General features: G+C 44.6%; 1 pseudogene; it reads left to right on the top strand.

The window, feature by feature from the left end:
• The first annotated feature begins 7205 nt into the window (after window positions 1-7205).
• LOC130283751 (U2 spliceosomal RNA) lies at window positions 7206-7365 on the top strand (annotated as a pseudogene).
• The last annotated feature ends 1901 nt before the right edge of the window (window positions 7366-9266 follow it).

Raw genomic sequence — 9266 nt, 5'->3', positions numbered from 1 at the left:
TTTTTTTTTTTTTTTTTTTTTTATTACCAACTGGTGCCAGAAAGTTAAACAGATTTGTAAATTACTTCTATTAAAAAATCTTAATCCTTCCAGTACTTATTAGCTGCTGAATACTACAGAGAAAATTGTTTTCTTTTTGGAACACAGAGCTCTCTGCTGATATCACAAGCACAGTGCTCTCTGCTGACAAATCTGTTTAACTTTCTTGCACCAGTTGATTAAACATTTTTTTTCCATCGGAGTACCCCTTTAAGCAATGTTGTGAAAACTCTACGTGGAGTGATTTAGGAGTTTGACTTTGCAGTGGTTACTAGTGTTGAGCAGCATAGGCCATATTCGAATTTGCGAATATATGGACGAATATTCGTCATATATTCGCGGATATTCGCATGCTCGTAATGCGAAAATCTGCATATGCGGAAATTAGCATATACGAAAGTTAGCATATACAAAAGTTAACACATATGAACAATTCGCATATGCGCAAATTAGCATTTGCTAATTTTCGTGTATGCGAAAATTCGCATACCAGTCTCACACAGTAGTATTAGAGCCTTCTTTACACCACACAAGCTGGAAGCAGAGAGGGGTGATCACTGTGAAAAAAATAATAAAATAAAAAAACGAATATTCGTAATTACGAATATATAGCGCTATATTCGCGAATATTCGCGAATATGCGATATACGCGAATAAAATTCGCATTGCGAATATTCGCGAGCAACACTAGTGGTTACGAATAGTGTTGAGCGGCATAGGCCATATTCGAATTTGCGAATATTCGGGAATATATGGATGAATATTCGTCATATATTCGCGAATATTCGCATATTCGGAATATTCTCGTTTTATTTTCGCATATGCTAATATTCGCGTATACGAAAATTGCCATATGCGAAAATTAGCATAAACGGAAATTCGCATATGCGAAAATGTGCACGTCAGTCTCACACAGTAGTATTAGAACCTTCTTTACACCACACAAGCTGGAAGCAGAGAGGGATGAACACTGTGATGTGTACTGTGAAAAAAAATAAAAAATAAAAAAAAGAATATTCGTAATTACCAATATATAGTGCTATATTCGCGAATATTCGCAAATTCGTCTGGCAATTGTGCTAGAAGTCGAATCCTCCCCCCCCCCCCCCCCCCCACCCCACCACAAATGTAATACCTATGGTCTAGCTTTAATATAGACTAAGGAAACAACCTCATTTAAAGGGGTACTCCGGTGCTTAGACATCTTATCCCCTATCCAAAGGATAGGGGATAAGATGCCTGATCGCAGGGGTCCCGCTGCTTGGGACCCCCATGATCTTGCACGCCCACCCGGTTAAAATCAGTCCCCGGAGCGTTGTGACATCACGGCTCTGCCCCCGTGTGCCGTCATGCCCCCTCCCATAGACTTGCATTGAGGGGCAGGGCGTGACGTCACACAGGGGCGGAGTCCTTTGGATAGGGGATAAGATGTCTAAGCACCGGAGTACCCCTTTAATGGCCACTGTTATTTCAAACAACTTCCCTCCATTTAATAGCCTATTTATTCCTTAACAAATCAGTCAGTCTTTTCATTACCAAAAATGTATTCTTACCTTTTGAAAAGCAGTTCTAAATCCTGGCCACTTCTGCAATCTGCTGTTAACTGCTTGTTGTTATGCTCAGTCTATCTCTAATAACAGAGACACCATACAGAACGCAGGAAGTGGGTATGGAGCTAACCTATTGCTAAGAGGAGAGAGGGTGAGGAAGACTGGACTGTGGACCTATAATCTTTCAGCCTGTCTGCCTCCTTAAGAGTCTATCCTCACTGCCTATGAAAGGTAAATCAAGGGTTTCCTCTCACCTCAGCGGCAGCAGTTCAGGGCGTAATGTAAACACTTCCTTGCTGTGCTGCTGATGATTATTCAGGTCTGCAGAATATGAGAAATCTTGTATTAGTTCTTATAAGAAAAAAAATGCTTTTACCAATTTTTATAGGGCTCCTTTTGTGCTCCCCTCCCTCGACTCTTATTCACTCAGGTAATTTCCATCTTGTGTTAACAGACTAGCAACCTACTGTGGAATGAGGTTACATGCTGCCCATACAAGTCTATGGAGAGGGGACAGCATGGGAGGGAACTAGAAGAAGGATTCATTGGAGAGAGCTAGAAGCAGAGAGACTGCAAAGAGACTACACAAGTTTACTGTATTAGATCTCACCCCTGAGCTTCATCAGTATTGCTTTATAATGTCTTTCATGCTGCTGCTACTGCTTAGGGTGTGCTTTAAATATATAGGGAGAAGGATCTTCAGTGTGCAGTGTATAAGAGACATCATAGCAGCTAGTCTACACCCACCAGTGTAGAGGCGTCTAATAATTAGAGAAGGCCTGCATAGAGGTAAAATTGATAAAAATTTCCTATGGAAGTTAAATAGTGGCCACAAATATGGAAGTTATATAATGGCCACATATAGTATAGTGATCCCTCAACATACAATTGTAATCCGTTCCAAACGGACCATCGTTTGTTGAAACCATTGCATGTTGAGGGATCCGTGCAATGTAAAGTATAGGACAGTGGTCTACAACCTGCGGACCTCCAGATATTGCAAAACTACAACACCCAGCATACCCGGACAGCCAACGGCTGTCCGGGCATGCTGGGAGTTGTAGTTTTGCAACAACTGGAGGGCCGCAGATTGAAGACAACTGGCATTGGAGGTTATACTCACGTGTCCCAGCCGCTCCGGACCATCGCCGCTTGTCACCGCTGCTCGGGATGTCGCCATCCATCACTGTCGCCGCGTCCCCGAGGTGTCCCCGACGCTCCGGCATGGTCTCTGCTTCCCCGGCATCCGCGATCTCCGTCGCCGCCATCACGTCACTATGCACGCCGCTCCTATTGGATGACAGGACGGCGTGCGCAGCGATCCCGAAGGGGATGCGCCGAAGCCCCGAGGACAGGTAAGAGACATCACCGGAGCTCACGAGGCACCGTAAATGGCTATCCGGCGGCAACTGAAGCAGTCAGCGCTGCCGGATAGCCGTTTATGCGATGGCCCCGACATAAAAAAAGCATTGTATGTTGATGCTGCCTCTGAGAGGCCATCGCATGTTGAAATTATTGTATGTCGGGGCCATCGTAGGTCGAGGGGTCACAGTACAGCTTTTCATAACAGTTACCTAAACCAAAAGGTATGCTTTATATCTGACCTTTGGGACCCCCGTGATCATAAGAAGGGGAATCGGCTGTCTACCCTTATGAATGGAGCAGCAATCTCTATGGGGGAGATTTATCAAAACCTGTCAAGAGGAAAAGTTGCCCAGTTGCCCATAGCAACCAATCAGATCACTTCTTTCATTTCGCAGAGGCCTTGTTAAAAATGAAAGAAGCAAGCTGATTGGTTGCTATGGGCAACTGGGCAACTTTTCCTCTGGACAGGTTTTGATAAATCTCCCCCTATGGGACTTGCAGAGATAACGAAATACAGAGCTCAGCTATCTTTGGCAGTGCTATAGTGAGTGAATGTAAAGGCAGCATGTATGCTCGACCACTGCTCCATTCACACCGGAGGAATAGAGACCCCCTATTCTCGTGATCAATGGGGGTCCCAGCAGCGGGACACCCACTCATCAGATAATTTTTACACATCCAGTGTTCAGGTGTTAAGTTGCAGTCTTGGGATAACCCCTTTAAAGGGGTTCTCCCTTGTTTATACAGTTTTTTGTTATTATGTTTGTGTGTTATGTGTGTACAAGTATGTGTTTTTTTATGTGTGTTGTGATTATGTATATATGTATTTTCTTACCTTTTGTGAAGATCCGGAAGCTGGCCCCTTTTTCTTCCAGTGGCTTGCAGTGCACCTCGGCCTCCGCCATGTTGTGTTCGGTAAGTGGGATGTCGGGGGGGGGGGGGGGGGGGGGGTGTTCTTGTTTCTGTCCTTCCTATCTTCTGATGTCCGAGGTGAATCTTTTCTTCCTGTTTGTTCCGTGGCTCAGCGACGAATCTGCGACCTCTTCCGGCGCATGCGCCAGTAGTTTGTTTGGTTTTTTTACCAATAAAGTTTTTTTTGTCTAATTGACAAACTGTCTGCGCATGCGCGAGTATGCAAGAGTAGCGTACGTTAGGTCTACGCTAATAGCGTAGCTTCGCGCAAGCCCAGACAGTTTGTCAATTAGACAATAAAGTTTTTTTTGTCTAATTGACAAACTGTCTGCGCTTGCGCGAAGCTACGCTATTAGCGTAGACCTAACGTACGCTACGCTGTTAGCGTAGCACTTGCGTAATCGCGCATGCGAAGACAGTTTGTCAATTAGACAAAAAAAACTTTATTGGTAAAAAAAATAAATAAAACTACCTGCGCATGCCCCGGAAGAGGTCGCAGATTCGTCGCTGAGCCACGGAAGAAACAGGAAGAAAAGATTTGCCTCGGACGTCAGAAGATAGGAAGGACAGAAGCAAGAACAAACCCCCCCGACATCCCACTTACCGAACACAACATGGCGGAGGCCGAGGTGCACTGCAAGCCACTGGAAGAAAAAGGGGCCAGCTTCCGGATCTTCACAAAAGGTAAGAAAATACATATATACATAATCACAACACACATAAAAAAAACACCTACTTATACACACATAACACACAAACATAATAACAAAAAACAGTATAAACAAAGGAGAACCCCTTTAAGTGCGGCACACTAACATTTACTTGTTATTTGGGGATCATGATAGCAGTATACTATATATTCGCTTACTCTACATTTGACTTAACCTCTTTATTAGCTTGTAGATGGTAACCTTCCACCGCATTAATTTACAGAACACTTTTCCTGTTTTCTCACACAAACACCGATTTTATTTCTTTTGAGAATTATTTTAGACACATCAAGGTCAACATGTTTTCTAAACAGATGTAATCTTCTGCCGCTTTAGCAGAAAAATATGACAAAAGCGACTTACGAAAGAAAAAAAAACAAGAAAAAAAAACAAATTCAGGATAAAAAAATGTTTGGCACAATAGAAGTTCAGTTACCGAAATCTGTTGTCCTTGGAAATGAGAAAAATGACAACACAATGTTTTATTTGCAGCCTGGGAAAGAGATATAAACTGTTACTGAGCCTTCAGGAATAATGGGGCCCTTAATTGTATATGTTCACGCCTTATACCTTAAAGGGGTACTCCTCCCCTAGACATCTTATCCCCTATCTGCGATCTCGACTACGGTACCCCAGACATCTGGTGCATGGAGCGAACTTCGCTCCATGCCGGATGAATGGCAATGTGGGATGGAGGCTCATGATGTCACAGCCATGCCCCCTCAATGCAAGTCTATGGGAGGGGGCGTGACGGCAGTCACGCCCCCTCCCATAGACTTGCATTGAGGGGGAGTGGCCGTGACGTAGTGAGCCTCGTCACGGTGCTGCATCCGATGCACTAAACTAACGCCGGGTGCTTCACAGTACACATCACAACAATGATTTGTGTGGAACGCGAATATTTTCTATATGTGAATATGTAAATTTTCATGAATATCAGCACTTCCAGAGGACACTGATCCCTCCCTTCTTTTAGCTTGTGGGCCAATGAGATGATGCAAACGTACAGTTGTTAGAGGTTAGCAACATATCTAGTGACCGATAGGAAAGTTGCCCACCCCTTCACTATATAAGATTCTTCCCAGCAGCCCAAAGTATTGAGACTTTTCTGTAAGACAGGTTACAACGAAGGCTTACAGGTGAAGTTAGGCTCAAGAGGAGCCAAGCCTGGGTTGGAGATGGTACTGTGATGTCCCAGTACAGGACATGGCCCTGCATTACATTTAGGCCCTGTCAGGTTGAGTCCCTCGGTGACCTGGGGCTCTCCTGCAGTGTCTCCCCTGCTGTTGCTATAGTGTCATTTATTGTAATAAAATTGTAGTCAGTGTATTAATATATAGTTAGTATATACGACCTGTGAGATGTCACATGTTATGTTTATGTTATCACATGTTACCCAGAGGGCACCAGCTTAACACATGACCCGCAGCTTGACCAATGGGCTTTGGCTCAGCCCTCCTCTATATAAGGCGGCGGCCATTACAATTCTCTCTCTTCTCTCTTCCATCACTTTACTGAGACCAGCAAACACCAGAGATCTCAGTGCTAGTGTCCAGTACCTGGAAGGCCTCAAATCTACAGTCATTCCAGTATGTCCAAGTCTATGTCTGCTGTCACTACTATCTACAGTCTAGTCAAGCCTCAAGTCAATTATCTAAAGTCTATTACAAGTCTAATTGGTCCCAACAAGCTGCAAGGTCCTTCTGTGTTTGTTCCTAGCCACCTCTCTGGTATTCTGGCCTAGCTGTGAAGATAATAACACCTATCTGACCTCAGTGAAGCCTCCGTTAAACCATAACCTGGTTGCGGACTCTCCTTTCACTGCCTAGCCATTGAAATAGTGGAGATACCGTTTGTGTGGTTCCGGTACCCAAAAACCACTCTGGCTTCATGAACATTAGGGGTTAATAACACCTTCTCCCTGGGGTTAATACCATCTTGCCCCATCCACCTACACCGCTACACCCCGTGGTCCCGCCATTATCGTGGGTCACCACAGTACCTGGTGATGGTAGGGTAAATAAGAGCATATATAAGTAGAAGGCTTGGAGCCATTTGACGTGTGGAAAATGGCAGACTGTGTGGAGCTGACTGCTAAAGATAAGAATCTGCAGAGTGTTAGGGAAGAACCCGCCAGGGGGAGCTGATAAAGTTCATTAAGAGTTTAGGCAATGTGATGGTGAAGCTTTGCAGGTCTGAGAAGCAATTGAATGAAGAGAACATTTTTGGTATTCTTTTGCAGTGGAGATGTGTTACTAAGCCTCATATTTGCAGCATATGCCAGTAGTAATAAGAGTTCATAAGGCTTAGCTACGTTGGGGTATGCCTGGTGTTATATTGGCTTTGTGTCCAGTGTGTATGACCCCTAGTGGGTAGGACCCCCAGTTTTTGCCTTCCTTTGGATCAACACAGTAAGGTTTTGGGTAGAACTTGATGGACTTTTGTCTTTTTTCAACTTTATAAACTATGAAACGATGTAGGTTCCCCAGCAGGTAGTGTGTAGAATCCCCTAAGGAGTGTCTCTTTAGTTGTAGTAAGTGATGTCATTGGGTGTGTCCCAGAGAAGGAGATATTTCCGAGCCTCTAGTGACCACAGACAGATCCTGACTCCTGCATAAAACATTAGCTGATAGCTTCTCTGCCTTTTGGCTAAGATCAAGTGTAGTATCTGTTCTTATCAGTTTTCATGCTGGTGGGGATGGGTGCTGCATGGAGGATGCAGGTGTACCAGGGCTTTCCGGGGCTGGTTCTGAGGAATCAGCTCGACGGCAGCCCCGATGTGACCTGTTCCCCTGGTCTCGCCATGAGGCTGAGAGGGTCTAGAGCCAAGGTACTTTTGTGCCTCGGGGAGTGGTGACCCCGAGGTGCCGAAACTCACTGGGAGGATGGACTCACTGAGTTGAAGCACGGGCACCATAATCTCTTCACCTTGTGGCACTCACCTCTTGATTCCCGGCCTTCTGGCTAGGATCAGAGACATTTTTATAGATCCGGCCGGATGTCCGGGCAGTATATCTGCACACATTCACTTATTTATTTCTTTTTGTCTCACTGTGTCACTTTTTGCGTATTGTGTGTTCACAGGATTTGTCAGGATGCGGTAGCCCTTCTGGGTGTCCCTCCTGGCGGTCTAGGGGAGGTGTGTGTGGCAATTAGGTTCCGCACCTCCCTGCAAACACCCCGGGTACTCCTGCTTTGGCAGGGTACCTACCGTTATCGGCTCTACGGGCAGATACCTTGGCTAACGCCAAGGGGGATGCCGGGAGCATTTGTGGTCCCCTAGTAGCTTCGGCGAAAAGGGACATTGAACCTGGAACCTCGCAGGTACCTTTTGGTCCGGAGGCGAAGGGTAAGGTTGTTGGGGGGCCTCTCTCCTATCGGAGAAGGGCTTGCGATAGACCGCATCCTTTGGGCACGTTTTTTTTAGTGTAACATGTTTGCACTTTTTCTTGCACTTTGGGTGAATCGAGGGCACGTTCCTCGGAAAAGAAAAAAAAAGAAAAAAAAAGAAAAAAAAAATTGACTGATAGCATAAGAAGCCTATGGCTCTTTGCTTTATCAGATAATGCAGTTGTGCACTGTATTTAACCGTGAGTATGTCCTTAGGATGCGCTTACAGTTGGAAGTGGTGTTCAACAGCGGATCATAAGGGAGGCAATTACTTTCAGGCCTTGGTCCCTACAGGGCCCCAGGCAGAATCCCCATTATAATAAAAAAAATTCTGACAATACAATAGCAACATTCACATGTACGCAACATACTAAAGGCATGAATGTCCATCAGATCCTGATCATCTGCACAGGAGCTGTATGCATAACCTGATAGAAATCTTTTTAATCAATTCAAGACTATTTGCTATTTTTTTTTTTTAAGGTGCATTGGAGCAATAACTCTTGTGATTCTCTGTTAAGCTTCAATTATAATCTTATATAATGGATGTACATTTTTCATTTTACTCCTAATCCTATCTAATGGATGTATATTTTTCTCATTTTACTCCGTATCTCTTTAAATACATCTGCTTAGGGGGGTACTTAGCTTGGCTGCGGCCTGTGATTAGTGAAGTGCCCTCTCCCCACAATCACATTTTGTAGATAAATCCTATTAAAATGCACTACATGTCTTAGGATTCTGCTGCAGGTCGGTCCTTTACCTTCACTCTTTGCAATGCACTGGATGCAAATCATGGTCAAACATAGGCACAAAATCCATTTTTTTTTTTTGGTGGGGGGGGGGGCGACTTGTTACCATTAGAAAATGTTTAAGGTAATGCAATTGTTGGTGGTCATAGGTAATGAAAGGGCTGATGGGAACCACCCGGGGGGGGGGGAGGGGGGTCTTTGGCACTAAATGGATTAATGGGAATAATTCCTCTTTTGTAGGCAAATTGATTGGCTGTCATGTGGTGCCCAAAATATTGGTTCACAACTAGGTTAGCAGAAGCTGAGAGTTTGGGGATCCTGCTATATGGACAGTCAGGTATTTCGTACAGTCACGAATACTCACACAGGAAACTAGGGACAGACATACAGTCCCTAAAACTCATACGCGGTATCAATTGACCAAGTGACTGGTCCTTTTTCAGGTCCAACAATGATGAAAGTGGACAGCCACCCAAATTATCCAGTGTTTGAGTGGCTGTTCACTGGCCTATGTAAACGGTCCTTTGAGATCCCCACCAATCATTAAA

Source organism: Hyla sarda, chromosome 7, assembly GCF_029499605.1.
Source record: "Hyla sarda isolate aHylSar1 chromosome 7, aHylSar1.hap1, whole genome shotgun sequence".
Classification (NCBI taxonomy): Eukaryota; Metazoa; Chordata; class Amphibia; order Anura; family Hylidae; genus Hyla; species Hyla sarda.
Note: the sequence above shows the minus strand (reverse complement) of the source record. Positions and strands in the feature narration are given on the sequence as shown.